This window comes from Quercus suber, unplaced genomic scaffold (assembly GCF_002906115.3).
Source record: "Quercus suber isolate HL8 unplaced genomic scaffold, Cork oak 2.0 scaffold_44, whole genome shotgun sequence".
NCBI classification, from domain to species: Eukaryota; Viridiplantae; Streptophyta; class Magnoliopsida; order Fagales; family Fagaceae; genus Quercus; species Quercus suber.
Window position 1 is genome coordinate 995,809 of NW_027069509.1, and position 16,127 is coordinate 1,011,935.

The 16,127-nt window shown below is 35.9% G+C and overlaps 1 long non-coding RNA gene across 2 annotated transcripts; it reads right to left on the reverse strand.

The window, feature by feature from the left end:
* Window positions 1-11,680: 11,680 nt before the first annotated feature.
* Window positions 11,681-15,793, reverse strand: LOC136066717 (uncharacterized). 2 transcript variants are annotated; one of them, XR_010628210.1, is made up of 3 exons: window positions 15,519-15,793; window positions 14,664-14,749; window positions 11,681-12,280 (listed from the first exon to the last, which is right to left on the reverse strand). It is a non-coding gene; the product is annotated as an uncharacterized LOC136066717 (long non-coding RNA). The 2 variants fall into 2 exon arrangements; XR_010628209.1 differs by having other exon boundaries at window positions 11,681-13,154.
* Window positions 15,794-16,127: the final 334 nt, after the last annotated feature.

A 16,127-nucleotide genomic window follows, 5' to 3' on the forward strand; every position in this document is an offset into this window, starting at 1 on the left:
CAAGAAGTATCTAGTATCAGTAACAATGTAACATGCGCAAGTATTATACGTCATCCTTATCCTTAACTTAACGACACATCAACATCATCATTCGGCAAAAAAAAAAAAAGAAAAAAAGAAAAAAATCATCAAGTTGACCAGGTAAATGCAAAAGAATTTAGGTTTCCTTCTCCCCGGTGGGCCACGTAACCCAATAAAAAAGAGAGGCCATGGAAGTCACCAGCCCATTAAAGCCCAAAAGGTTTGTAACAAAATAGATCTGGGCTTAGGAGTTGAGAAGCAATTGAAAGGAAAGGGCCTATGGAAAAAAATTGCTGCGGAAAAGGACCAAACCCAAAACTCAAAGATGAAAGTCCAGGCTAATGTTTTGGGGCTTAAACGTATGGGAAAATTAGATTTTTCAGAGGGTGATGAAATAGCGGCTCAGAAAAGAAGAAAAAATGAAAACTCACCAACCAAACAACACCGTTTCAAGTGAAAATAATAGAAGAATTACAAAAACGCAGATGAAAAATAATAAACGTACCAAGCTTTAGAGAAGAGAAAAAGTCCTCAACAATAACAACAAAATAAACCAATGCTATTCCTATGAAATTTAGAAGTTGTCATCAACATTAAACAGAACATACAAAAACATATTTCATCAATATTGTGGTGACCATGTATACTTTTGGGTCTGAGGTTTTATGATAAACATAGTCAAGCCATGCTTTGAAATTTGCTAACTCATTATCTGCATCTTCTACAATAAAGAAAAACGAAGTCCACATGAAGCATGCTTAAAACAATTGTAAATTTTTGCCTCAAACTCCACATATAGTATACTACCCAAACCCTGATATTTATCAAATGATAAATGATATGTCCACAACATTTTTACAACAAAGTCTAAATGACAGGTTTTTACTAGTTGTTATTGTTAAATTAAAAAAGTAATTTCAGTGCTAAATTCAAATTTGAATAAATAACAACTAACCACTCATGATTTCTTGTGAAAATGTTGTAAAAATGTTGTAGACGTAGCACTTCTCTTATCAAAATTCATAGTCTACCACTATAAATTGAAGCAGGAAGGTCACTCCTAAAAATAAATGGTTTTTAACATCATAACATAATGAAAATGATAAATGCAAGGGACAATAGGATAACACATAAGAATGTGTCGTAATCATTTTTTAATAAAGAATATCTTTTATTGTATCCATGTGAATAGAATATCAGGTAAATGTTGTTAATTTATTGTCCATTCCTCCAAAATTAATCTTGTATCATACGTTGGCCTATTCATTATCTTTTCCCTTCGTAGATCAACTATATAAAAGGAGCAAAAGTACACACAAACTTCATCAAATAAACCAGCCTACAAAAATGGCCTTTGAAGTGCTTGAAGCCCTTAACTCTGTTCACACTTAATTGAACCATATCACAACCATTATCATTGCTTGAAAGGGGTTTTTCACTGACACATACAACATTTTTTGCATCTCAACAATCTCAAAACTCTTGGGCCACCTTTGCTACACTGTAACTGGTGTTGCCCTAATTGGTACTCTCACAGGCCACCTATTCTTCTGTTGGATTGGTGACAAACTTGGCCGTAAAAAGGCTTATAGCGTCAGTCTAACTCTCACCATCATTTGCGCCATATGCTCCGACTTGTCCTTAGATGCAAGCAAAGAAACTGTTGTCAAAACACTTTGTTTCTTCAGGTTCTGGCTAGGGCTTGGTATTGGTGGAGACTATCCCATCTCAGCTGTAATCATGTCTAAGTACTCCAACAAAAACACTCACGGAGCATTCATCGTAGCCGTGTATGCAATGCAAGGTGTACGAATTATATTCACAAGGCTAGTTCCTATGATGCTTTCAGGGATCTTTCTTCACTTCTACCCCACTGCTCCATTCAAAGATGATCCTATAGTTTCCACACAACCAAAGACAGATTATCTTTGGAGGAGTTTGATTATGCTTGGAGTGTTGGCATATTTTATGTTGTGGGCTAGCATAGTCCTGATTATTTTATCTATTTAATAAAACTTATCCGTTTTAATAAAACATGGATTAGTTGGAGCGTATTTTAATGAGTATTTGTTAGACGCAATAGTAGATAGTGATAACCACATAATGTTAATAATGAGTCATTTATAGTATACCTTATAATTAATAGTATGATTTTTTTTTTTTTACTGTGTATTTATTTAGTTTTAGGCAGCATTTAATTGGACGAGCTTGGATTTGAGACTCACACATTGGAAAGGTCCCTACCATCTACTTGGTAAAGTTTTGGTTTGGTCAATTAAAACCAAGACAATATGTTGCTCTCCCAATCATATATATATATATATATATATGATTAATGTCAACTTGGTGGGTTTAGTCGAATATGGGAGAGGGGTTGCAAGGAAGAGGTGTACCTAATTTTCCTCGTCACACACACACTCCATTGTCAATGTTGTTGGCACTTGTGGACTTCGTGTCTCTTATTCTAATTCCTCATCAGGTGTATTTTAATAATCTACTCTTTTATTAAGGTGTCAAATGTATGCTAGTGATTCGAGAATATTAAAGATCCTTTGCTCATTTTATTTTGTGAATCTTGGATGAAGTTATTCTGTCATGGAGTTTGTTAGAGTGAAAACTCACCTTCAGTTGGCTAGTTTGTCCAAAGATGTCAATGGAAGATATTTTTTAAAGAAGTGGCAATTGAATGTCCAATGTGCTTGCAAGAAAAAAAAAATCATTTATCGGAGGGGACATTGGTGTGGCACCGGCCTAATGGTCTACGATGTTTAAATCAAAACTCCAAAGAACTAATATGGTAGTTTAGAGAGTCAAAAGCAGTCTATGTCTCATGGAGCACATACCTCAATCTGTGGAGATGTGCTGCCTTTTTATAATCATATCTTTCAACTATTAGTTGTCTATCAATTAATGTTGTGCATTTATATTGGAATAACTTTTGACCTATTTGATGGGGCAATGCCTATTTATCTATTGCCTGGAGTAATTGTAGATAGTTTTTTTTTTTTTTTTTTGATGAGAAAATACAATATAAACCAGCACTGAAAAAGAGCAACAAAGAGAACAAAACAGCAACAGGGAGAACAAACAGCAATAGCTACGAACAACCTTCCTTCGTGATAATATGCTCCACAAAGCTTGGACACACACCTTTCCAAACTTGCGTAACACTTGAATCTCTAGCAGCTCTTGCAAGTTCATGAGCTGCTCTATTGCCACTCCTAATTAAGTGCTGAAAATAGCACCAAGAAAAAGAAGAAGAGATGTCTTTTATGTTTTGCACAATGTGGCCCAACTCACCTCCAAAAACATCTTCATTAATAGCTTGAATAATTGAGAGTGCATCAGATTCAACAATGACATGAGAGATCCCTAACTCCAAGGCAAGCAACACACCATAAAGCAGCGCCATCAGTATTAATTTTGAAAAAGCCGGAGGGAGGGGCTTGCCAAGCCGTTAGAGAAGGGGCTAAAGAGAGGGCAGGGAGAGAGCAAGCATCTTTACTCGCTTAAAATTCTATTTGCCATATCCCAAACTTGACTTGGAGGGGAACCTGAATCCTCATGTATAGCTTGGTTGCAGTTCCACCAAATGGACCAAGCCACCGCAAAGAATAGCTCCAAATCATGAGGGGATCCTTTTACAAGAAACTCCAAGGCAACATCCACAAAGTCCCTAGGCGGGGAAGTTACATTAACCGGGCAATTATGCCACTTTGCCCAAGTTAGCTTGGCGTGATCACATAAAAGAAGAGCGTGGGCAGTGGATTCCAAGGCCTTATCACAAATAGGACAAAAGCTTGAACAGTGAATGCCTCTATGGTTTAAGTTGAGCATGGTTGGATGGCTATTTACACAAGACCTCCAAGCAAAGATTTTGAGCTTTTGAGGGATTTTCTGATGTCAAATCCGCTTCCACAGGCAAATTCTAGAATCAGGAGAAGAGCATTCTCCCTCCTCATTTGCGTCCACTAGGCTTGAGGCAATGTGATATGCACTTTTGACTGTAAAAACCCCCCCTTTTATTGCCAATCCAGATGCGACTGTCTTCAGGGAGATTATAATTGAGGGGGATTTTGAAAATTGTGCTAGCTTCAAAAGGAAGGAAGATGGACCTGACTGCTTCTACTTTCCACCACTTAGTATCATTGTCAATAAGGGAGGAAACCATTGGATAGTCACCAAAATTAGAATGGGGATAAATCACCTTGAAAGAAGATGGCATTGGCAGCCATTTGTCGTCCCAAATATGAATTCTTCGACCATTACTAACCCTCCATTTTGTTCCCTTTTTTATAACACCAAGGCTATTATGAATGCTCCGCCAAACATACGAGGGGCTGCCACCTTTTTTAGAGTTTAGAAAATCATCATAAGGAAAGTACTTAGCTTTAAAAACCTTAGCCATCAAAGAGCTTGGGTTGGAAAGGATTCTCCAACCTTGCTTGTCCAACATGGCAAGGTTGAAAGCTTGGATGTTTCTGAAACCCATCCCTCCATGAAACTTTGATTTACACATCTTCTTCCAGCTAACCCAAACAATTTTGTTCTCATCGCCTCTTTGCCCCCACCAAAAGTTTCTCATCATATTTTCTAAATCTTTGCACAAAGTTTTAGGGAGTTGGAAGCAGCTCATTGTATATGTGGGTACTGCTTGGGCAATCGCCTTGATAAGAATCTCCTTCCCACCTATTGAGAGAAGCTTCCCCTTCCAACCAGCAAGTGTTTTTGCCACTCGATCCTTTAGATCTACAAACACTTGAGCCTTGGATTTTCCAATGATAGTAGGTAGCCCCAGGTATTTGTTATACCTGGAAACTTCCATTGGACCAAGGATGTTCAAAATGCTTTCCTTTCTTTCATTAGGAGTGTTTAGGCTGAAAAAAACAGAGGACTTGTTGGTGTTAATTTTTTGCCCCGAAGCTGCTTCATAACTATTAAGGATGTCAACAAGCTTCTGACACTCTTGTTCATTCGCTTTGCAAAAAAGAGACTGTCATCAACGAAGAAGAGATGAGTGATTTTTGGGTATCCCCTACCAATGGACATTCCACTAATCTGATTATCACGGGCAGCTTTATGAATAAGTGCGAAAAAGCCTTCAACACAAAGGAAAAAAAGGTAAGGGGAGAGGGGGTCCCCTTGCCTAATGCCCCTACAGGGAATGACGTTTCCACAAGCCTCACCATTAATGATAACTGAATAAGACACAAAAGAGATGCATAGCATTACAAGGTCCACCCATTTTTTAGCAAAACCCATTTTCTCCATAACTTCTTTGATAAAATTCCATTCAACTCTATCAAAAGCCTTATTCATATCTAATTTGATTGACATGTAATTATCCTTCCCATCAACTTTGTGATTCAAATAATGCATGAATTCAAAGGCTACTAAGATATTATCCGAAATAAGACGATCCAGAATGAATGCACTTTGATTTTCAGTGATAATATTTGGGAGGATTGTTCTGAGTCTATTAGCAAGGACTTTTGATGCTCATAAGTGGTGTTACAGAGGCTGATAGGGCGAAAATCTGCCATTTTGGAGGGCTGGTTAGTCTTTGGGATGAGAGCAATATTGGTTTTATTTATTTCAACTAAGGGCATATTTGAGTTCAAAACATTTAAAACCATATTTGTGATGCTTTGCCCTACAATATCCCAATATTTATGATAAAAGATTGCAGACATACCATCGGGCCCCGGCGCTTTGGTTGGGTGTAGTTGCTGAAGCGCTTCTATGACTTCATCTCTTGTAAAGACCTTTGTAAGCTCAGCATTCATGTCCTCAGTGACACATCTAGGCAATGCATCAACAACCTCACTAATCCCACTTGGAAAGGAGGTGGAATAAATCTTTTCAAAATAAGATACTGCAGCTGCAACAATGGTTTCCTTACTCTCACACCAGATGCCATCATCATTCCAAATTCCCAAAATGGAGTTCGTTTTCCTTCTTTCAGAAGCACGGGCATGAAAAAACTTAGTATTTCGATTTCCTTCCCTATACAAATGAACCTTGTTGCGCTGTCTCCAAATGGTCTCTTCACTGTCTAAGAGATCATTAATTTCCCTTCTAAGCTAGTTAATTTCAGCCCCCCCAGTGCCACTATCTTCCATGGTGAAAGAATTGAGAGCCCTTTTTTTCTCATGAATTTTCTTTTGAATATTACCCACTACATTCTGGTTCCAATTAGTTAAAGCAGCTTCACATTTTTGGAGATTGGATGCAACCCCCTCAGGAGTAGTAGCAAAGGTGCCAGAATTCCAAGCTTCTCGAATAACTTCTCTGCAATCATCCCTCTTAACCCACATAGCTTCAAAATGAAAACGACGCTTCCGATTACAAACTGGGAAAAGAAAGCTGGTGGTGAGGAGAATGCAGTGATCAGAGGTTGAATCAACTAGATGATGCACTCTCATATCCTTAAAGTACTCGAGCCACTCCGAGGCAGCCAGGGCTCTGTCCAATCGAAGCAAAATTCTATTACACCCCTCTTGCATGTTACACCATGTATAATCAGGGCCACAATACCCTAAGTCCTTGAAGCCACACAAATTCACAATCTGGCAGAAGCTATCCATTTGGCTTTGAGGGCGAGGGACACCCCCTACTTTTTCATTCATAAATAGAATCTCATTAAAATCACCACAACAAAACCAGGGAATATTAAATTGACTATTAAGAAGAGAGAGGAGCTTCCATGATTCATCCCTAAGATGGGTCTCCAGATGCCCATAAAACCCAGTAAACCTCCACAAAAAACCATTGCTTGACTCAGTAATTACCGCATCAATATGATGATCTGAAAAACTTTTAAATTCTAAATTAGTGTCCCTGGACCAGAGCAAGGCAAGACCACCTCTACGACCCCTACTAGGAACAATTAATCCATTTGAAAAACCCAATTTGTATTTTACTATCTCCATACGTCTACTCTTTATTTTTGTTTCAGAAAGGAAAACTAATTTGGGATTAAAGCGCTGCATATAGTCACGGAGTGCAAAAACTGTCCGGGAGTTTACAATTCCTCGGCAGTTCCAATAGAGGGAATTCATTGCTCCTAGGGATGTGCCCTTAGTAACTTTTCCATACCTTACTCCATACAAAGCATATCTAACAAGGAGTAAAAGGACCCAAAGGAACAAATAGAACATCAAAAAGTACAAAATACAAAGGGGAAATCCCAAATTCAGACCTTTAAAGAGCAAAAGGAAATACAAATCGTAAAACTACTCACTGCTCCTAGTCGAATCATACCCTAGTCAGGATTATCTTCATATAGCAGCTACAACTGATAGAGAAGTCACCGAGAACTGATCAACAGCAGATCAAACTCATCCAGATCAAGAAAACCCACTCTCCACAGAACCTTCAACCATTCAGCAGGAGAGATAAGCTCCTATCTGAATCCGGAGATTTGGTTCCTTCATCGGTGATACCCACACCAAAACTAGCAAAACAATAAAAGGCTAAAAGAGAAAGATATAGGATGGTAGAAAGTTGAAATGTAAATGAGTTTTTGGGATTAGATTTAAGGATTTTCAGAAAAATAGAAAAGTACCCTTAATAAGAGTGGATAGAGAAGACCCACACAAAGATGGAGGAGAAAAGCCACATGGAGTTGGAGAAAAACACCCAAAGATGGTGGAGAAGGCCACACAGCAGTGGAGGAAGAACCCACACAGTTGTGTGAGAGAGAGAAGCTCCTACGGGGGAGAGAGAAAGCAACGGCTTTCCTTCAGTAATTGTAGATAGTTATTCTTCTATAAATGCTGGCATTAAATGTTGGTTTTGGACAATACATTTTGCACTTATCAATTTTTGCTCTGATTGATGTGTCCTCTGACTTAATGGGCATGTACTTGTTCGGTAATGGTCATCTGTTACATTATTAAATGCCCTCGTCAGTTATGCTGTTCTTTCATTGTTGGACAGCTGGTGGTAGAAGATGACACTCTTGTATGAAAGACCTTCTATATAGAACACCTTTATGGTTGTCCACTTGAATAGAATTCTTTAATTTCTTGATCTTTTTATGTACTAATAAAGCTCTTCCAACAGTCTTAACATACTGTTGGAGAATGAAAATGCTCAAAAGAAATAGGTAAATAGCCATAATCAAAGGGAATGCCAAACAAGAAAAAATTACCCATTATTCTCTCACACACGCTCATCCATTAGAACTGGCCTTGTGATTTTGCACTATTAGCAATACTCATTTTTGTTGGGCCTTCTTTCAAGATAGTTTGTGTGGCCTTTTTGGCTCTCTCTTTCCATAGGGAAAGGGACCCTGAACACCGGACATCACCTAACTTAAAAGATTTAAGCCTATGAGTTTAGGCCCAACTATGTTATATTAAACACTCATTCTTGACATTCTTATTCAATGTGGGACTTTACTCACATATGTACTCCTAACAACTAGTCTTACAAATAATACATTACATCAAGTGATGGCAACCAAGCTATGGTTTAGGAAAATCATAATGGCAAACATGTCATGTTTATATTACTTATGTGTCAACAGAAATGGCTAAGAGAAGGACCAATACTTTTTTTAATGTAATTATTGAACATTTTAGGATATACATGTGACCAAAAAAAAAAAAAAAACGAAATGTGAAAATGAGCAATATTACTGTCATTAGTAGAGGTCACTTACTAAAAATTCCTTCAATCGACATTAATGTTTCTACGATGCGTAGTTTGTATAAGAAGAGATGGGATTAATGTGTGTTGAAATGGATGAGATCCGGTTGTTGAACATGTAAGAATTGGACATCTATTAATTGGATTTGTGTTTTCTAAAAGCGGGTTGAATGTAACTTAATTAGTTAATATGCATGAGTGTCCATCACTGTGTTGTGGTTATATTTAATAATGGGTCGCAGTACTCCTTTACTTTGGACTTGTGCACTAGTCTCATGTAAGGTGGAATACAAAGTTTTAAACCTGATTCATGATCGGAGGGTGTCCAACATTAAAAATTAAGTCTTGGTCCCCTTTTTCACTCATAACATTAGACAAAATTCTATATCTCACTGTTTAAATATTAGCGCAGATTATTGCCATATGGAAAGCCATCTATAAACCAGTTGGAGCATATAGAGAGGATGGCTTGATCCATGTGCCAGTTGCATGCGTGAATGTTTGCTGTTGGTAATTTATTCCGATTTGCTAAAGAAGCACGTGCCTAAACCGTATCCTTTTATAGATTATATCTCTTCTAGTATCTAACAAGTGAATTCTAAAATCTTACAGGGACAAACACTTAGCAAATTTCAAATGAATTTATTAATTAATTGATCACATTTTATACCATCGAGGGAGAAAAAGTACTTAATGTCTGCTTAAATGAATTGAGATTTGGTTCTCGAACAACTTGATTATAAATTAAATATATTGGAATTTAATTTGAGAGAGAGAGAGAGAGAGAGGGAGAGAGAGAGAGATAAATCAACGTTTCATTGAACCAATGAAATCCAGCTCTGAACAACCGGATTATATAAACAATAAAATATGCGTTCAATATACCAGCTGATTTCTTTTCAAAAAAAAAAAAAAAAAAACCAGCTGATTTATTACATTTCATATAGCCTAATATCTGTCAAAACACCAGCTATAGGTGTTGAAAATATCACATCGTTAACAAGAAAACGTGCTGTTGTCCATGTCCGCCACCATGCTGACCATGTGGATGATCTCCTCCGCCATGACCATGCGGGTGATGTCCTCCGCCACCACGATGAGCATGTGGGTGATGTCCTCCGCCATGAGCATGATGAGCAAGTGGTTGATGTCCTCCACCACCATGACAATGCCCTCCTCCTCCTCCTCCATGAGGACCATGACCATGACCGGCGTGATGCCCACCGCCACCATGACAATGCCCTCCTCTTCCACCGTTTCCAAGTCCTCCATGATGTCCTACGCCATGACCATGTCCATGTCCATGTCCTCCATGATGTCCCACACCGTGGGGTGGAATATGATAATGATTTCCGTGGTGAGACATTTTCTAAAGTATTGCTCAAATCAAAGCTCAGGAAGTGAGTTTATAGCGAGGAAGTTGGTAAGGGGCGTATGTGTATTTATAATTTTATAAATCGCAATGTGAAGACAGAACCTAAAAGTCAACCTTGCTATGCTATTACTTGGAGTGGAAGTTTAGCTGATTAAACCGCGTACCTACACAACCACACGATTTTAATTCGCTCATATTTTATAACAATGCGAACAGTCCGTGTGTGTGAAGTTGTGAAATAGTAGATACTTTTCTTCTTAGTTAAGTTAAATATTATATGGTCGGCTATACCGAGTTCATAGATGATTTGTCGTACAAAATTGATTCAAGTAGTATCTAGTATCAGTAACAATGTAACATGCGCAAGTAGACATAGCAAAATGGGTCAGAATTTTCTGACCCGACCCGATCCGAAAAATACCTGACTTGAACTCGATTTTTTTTTTACCTGAAGCAAAAACGGATTGACCCATGACTCGACCCGTGTTTTTTGCGGGTCAACCCGACCCGAACCCGAACCATTTTTTTAAAACTTTTTTTTTTTGGTAAAAATAAAAAAAATAAAACTAAGACAATATTGATTTAATTGTTTATTATGAACTTTAAGGAAACAATTGATACATTTACATAACTATATGCAAATTAATTGAAAGATAAATGGTTGAACATTCTGTAATGAGTAAATATTTTTAGATATTAAATAGCAAAGTACATGCCAAGATAATCTGGTTACAGTAGAGTTGAAAACATAGATTTTGAAATTGTAGACATGTGATAAATATTCACAAGTGTGAAAATAGTGAAGCTAAAGTATCAAATTAGCATAAATTATTAATATTTAGGCCTATTTTTTAATAATTTATGTCCAAAATAAACAGTTTTTCAAAATAAATTATGATATTTTCTAGAGTGTGTGTTGCTTAACAATAATATGATATTCATAAAAGAAACCATGTATAAATAAGTAAGCAATCAAATTTTAATGTATATCTCAAATTGAAATAGAGTGTCAACCACAACTGATAATAGATTATAAAATTAATTTTCAAAATTATAAATTTCTTATATATTTTTATTCTTTATCAAATGAGTTATCCAATAAGTCATTTGTAATTTTGTTTTATATTTGGAATGTTGATATTGTGTAGAAATAAAATTTGTGCATTTGTTTTACTTATCTTTGTGTTATTTTGTTTTAGATAGTAATGTTAGGATTTGTATAATTTTAAAATTGTTGAATAAGTATTAATAAGTTTAAATGAATTTATTCTTGATATAAGTGGTGAATTTAAAATAATGGATTTTACATCAAGTAATTTATTGCATAACTTTCCAAATGACAGATACATGTTGTTTTCTTTATAAAAATAAAAAAATAAAAAATTCATGTGAAAAAATACAGGTCAACCCGACCCGACATGCAACCTGATTTTGATCCGCTTAAAATGACCCGTTTTGACCCGTGACCCGTTTGACCCGCAATCCGATTGATCCGACTCGAACCCGAACCAACCCGCCCGTTTTGCCATGTCTATGCACAAGTCTTATACTTGATCTTTATCCTTAACAACACATCAACATCATCATTAAAAAAAAAAAAAAAAATTTTTTTTTTTTTTTTCCAGCTGATTTATTACATTTCATATAGCCTAATATCTGTCAAAACACCAGCTATAGGTGTTGAAAATATCACATCGTTAACAAGAAAACGTGCTGTTGTCCATGTCCGCCACCATGCTGACCATGTGGATGATGTCCTCCGCCATGACCATGCGGGTGATGTCCTCCGCCACCACGATGAGAATGTGGGTGATGTCCTCCGCCATGAGCATGATGAGCATGTGGTTGATGTCCTCCACCACCATGACAATGCCCTCCTCCTCCTCCTCCATGAGGACCATGACCATGACCGGCGTGATGCCCACCGCCACCATGACAATGCCCTCCTCTTCCACCGTTTCCAAGTCCTCCATGATGTCCTACGCCATGACCATGTCCATGTCCTCCATGATGTCCCACACCGTGGGGTGGAATATGATGATGATTTCCGTGGTAAGACATTTTCTAAAGTATTGCTCAAATCAAAGCTCAGGAAGTGAGTTTATAGCGAGGAAGTTGGTAAGGGGCGTATGTGTATTTATAATTTTATAAATCGTAATGTGAAGACAGAACCTAAAAGTCAACCTTGCCATTACTTGGAGTGGAAGTTGAGCTGATTAAACCGCGTACCTACACAACCACACGATTTTAATTCGCTCATATTTTATAACAATGCGAACTGTCCGTGTGTGTGAAGTTGTGAAATGGTAGATACTTTTCTTCTTAGTTAAGTTAAATATTGTATGGTCGGCTATACCGAGTTCATAGATGATTTGTCGTACAAAATTGATTGAAGAAGTATCTAGTATCAGTAACAATGTAACATGCGCAAGTCTTATACGTCATCTTTATCCTTAACAACACATCAACATCATCATTAAAAATAAAAAATAAAAATCAACATCTGGAAGTGGATCAGGTAAAGGTAAAAGGGATTGAGGTTGCCTTCTCCCTCGTGGGCCACCCAACCCAATAAAAAAATAGAGGCCATTGAAATCACCAGCCCATTAAAGCCCAAAAGGTAAGTGTCAAGGTAGGTCTGGGCTAAGGAATTGAGAAGCAATTGAAAGGAAAGGGCAGATGGAAAAAAATTATCTACGGAAAAGGACGAAACCCAAAACTCAAAGATAAAGGTCCAGGCTAATGTTTTGGGACTTAAACTGTATGGGCAAATTAGATTTTTGGGATAAAGGTCCAGTAAATGTAGATAAAAAATAATTGAAGAATTACAAAAACGCAGATAAAACCAAAAAAACGTACCAAGCTTTAGAGAAGAGCAAATGTCCTCAACAATAACAACAAAATAAACCAATGCCACGATCCTCAAAACAATAAAAAATAAAAAATAAAAAATAAACCAATGCCATTCCTATGAAATTTGGAAGTTGTCGTCAATATATTTCATCAATATTGTTGTGGAACATACTTTTGGGTCAGAGGTTTTATGATAACCATAGTCAAGCCATGCTTTGATCGAAATTTGCCAACTTATTATCTGTATCTTCTACAATAAAAGAAAAGAAAGTCCACATGAAGCATGCTTAAAACAATTGTAGATATGAACCTCAAACCCCACATACACTATACTACCCAAAACCTGATATTTGTCAAAATCCATCATCTACCACTATAAATTGAAGCAGGAAGGTCACTCCTAAAAATAAATAGTTTTAACATCATAACATAATGAAAATGATAAATGCAAGAGTCTATAGGATAACACATTTGAATGTAATGGAGACAATAATATGAACCATGAATCAAATTTTCAATTTTGAAGTAAATTTACATATGGTTTATCACATTTGTAGTTTCCTTAAAAATTCCTAGTGATACCTATTAGGGATGGCAATTTTGTTCTACCCCACCCCACTTGACCTGCCCCTCCTCACTTCGCCCCACCCTGCAAAGGTGGTGGGGCAGGGATGAGTTTAAACTTTTTAGACTCAATTCACCCCACCCCTCCTAATCCCTGCCTCGCCCTGTATTGATAAGGGTTAAATTGTAAATTTTTCATACCCTAAAACCCTACTATTTAAACAAACATATCATCAACTTATTTTATTCTAACCAACAAGGCTTTCTGCCTCTCTTTTTTTTTATTTTTTATTATTATTATTATTATTATTATCTCTAACAAGGTTGGAAATAAGATACCAATTTTAACATTTGCTTTTGTCTTTATTATAAAAAAATTTATATACTATTGAATCATTAATTTTTTTTTTTTTTTTTTTTTTTCTCTAACAAGGTTGGAAATAAGATACCAATTTTAACATTTGCTTTTGTCTTTATTATAAACAAATTTATATACTATTGAATCATAATTTTCTATTATGAGATTTTTGTTTTTGTTATGATATTGTCTTGTTAACCACTTTATAATAGTATTATTCAATATTTGCTAAAAATTAGCTTGATTTAATGGGATAAATTTATTTATAATTTCAAATATATTTTTATTAATGAAATAGTTTTTTAAAAAACCAATTGTAATAGTTATGGGCAAATTAAAAAGAAGTAGCGTTTTACAAGTTAGGGCGGGGATTCGCGGGGCCTTAAGGGGTGGGGATAGGGTAAGAAAATTTTTCCCGTCATGTGAGGCGGGGTGGAGATGAGGTAAGACAAAACCATGTTAGGCGGGGGCGAAAACCTCATCCTTTAGACCTATACCGCCCCATTGCCATCTCTAATACCCATTGAGAAGTTTCAAACAAGGCCAAAAAAAAAAAAATCATTTCACAAACCTCTTCTTCTAAAGGTATAGATAATAGGTCATACAGTATCAATTGATTTGTGATAATTATTATTGAATAAGCTTCAAAACCCCAATATTTATAATTCACTTAAGTTAGAAAGTAGATTATCAGAGTCATAATCTATTTATTCTAAAGATAGCCACACACAAATACATTTAAATGCTAATAATTCTATATAAACAAAATTAAAACTTAAAGAACTATAACTGAGAGAAGAAGAAAAAGAAATAAGAAATATTAAAAGAATTTCTTACCCCTAAATTCTCAACTGCAAGTTCATGTTGTCTTTCCCACCATTGCTTTTGCACATATTTTCAAAACTCACTCTAACTTGAAACACCTATGCAATCCCAAACAAATGAAAACATCATCCATTGAAAAGCCATAAAAAGACACAAACTCTACATATACATATAGAAAAAGACAAACTTTACCCACATACATACACATATACATGGAGGAAGAAAATCAAGTGGGCATAATCAGCACAATCATCAATTTTTTCAACAAAACTAATATCATGCTGTATTGGCATGAAAGGAAACAATAAATAATCCAAAGGAAAATAGAGAATTTTCATAAAACAAGCAAAAAAAAAAAAAAAAAATTACCAAGCTATTTTTATTGATTCTAACTTCACTTAGACATTTTGTCAAACACTTCAGGTGATGCTATGATGGAGGAAGTATACCTTCTTTCAGGTGTATACTTCCTCCTACTCATAGCTGAGTGGAGCCTACCAGTTGTAAGTGTGAGGAAATATACACCCGAAACATGGTGTATTTTTCTGCTATGAGGAGGTTGGACTATCTTCACAAAAGATAACAATTTTTTTGTTCTTTCAAACATTGCCACAACAAAAACATGAGAGAGAGAGAGGGAAAAATTATAGAGACAAAGTGAGAAAAATGGTGAATATGTTAGACAAAATACTATTTTGATTAGCATATTGAAGCCAACGAATCTTTTATCCTAGACCTCGAGTTTCAATTAATGCATGCTAGAGGATAGTGGTTAACTCTGAATGTTTTATTCTGAGTTTCAGATAACAAAATTGGATTGCAAACATTGATCATCACAAAGAATAATATAATTCAAAAAGAACGCACCTAGTTAGGAAGGAAAGGGTTTGAACGAAGCACAAAAGAGAAGCCAAATAGAAATAGAGACATGATGATAAGGATGTAAGCTTGGATTAATTAATGAACGAAGACAATGACAGGGAAGGGTTGGGGGAAACGATGGAGACTGGAGAGAGATTGGGGTTGGAAGGCTAAGAAAAAAAAAAAAAAAAAACAGAGACTGCTTTTGAAAGAGAGTCCAATAACAGAGGCTGGCTTCGGTGCAAAACTCATAACTACTCGGTGAAATGGTGCAACTGAACACCAACAGTAGAAAAAAAAATAGTACTGAAACGAAGAGAAACAATTTTTTTATATAGATTTTAAAATACAAAAGAAAAGTAAATTTAATTATTCTATAAATGAGAGAGCTACTAATCTTTGATTATATTCAATTTAAAAAAAAAAATAGAAAGCATAAAAAAAATATATATATAATCTGATAGTGAAATTTTCAAAATACAATTTTTAAAAAAAAATTATCAAGCAGTATTTAGTTTAGTAACACTAATATTTACCTTAAGAGTGAGTGTTATGTTACATCGTTAATTTTCATTAGCTTATTTTCTAATAGTCCGTTTGGATTGAGAAAGAAAG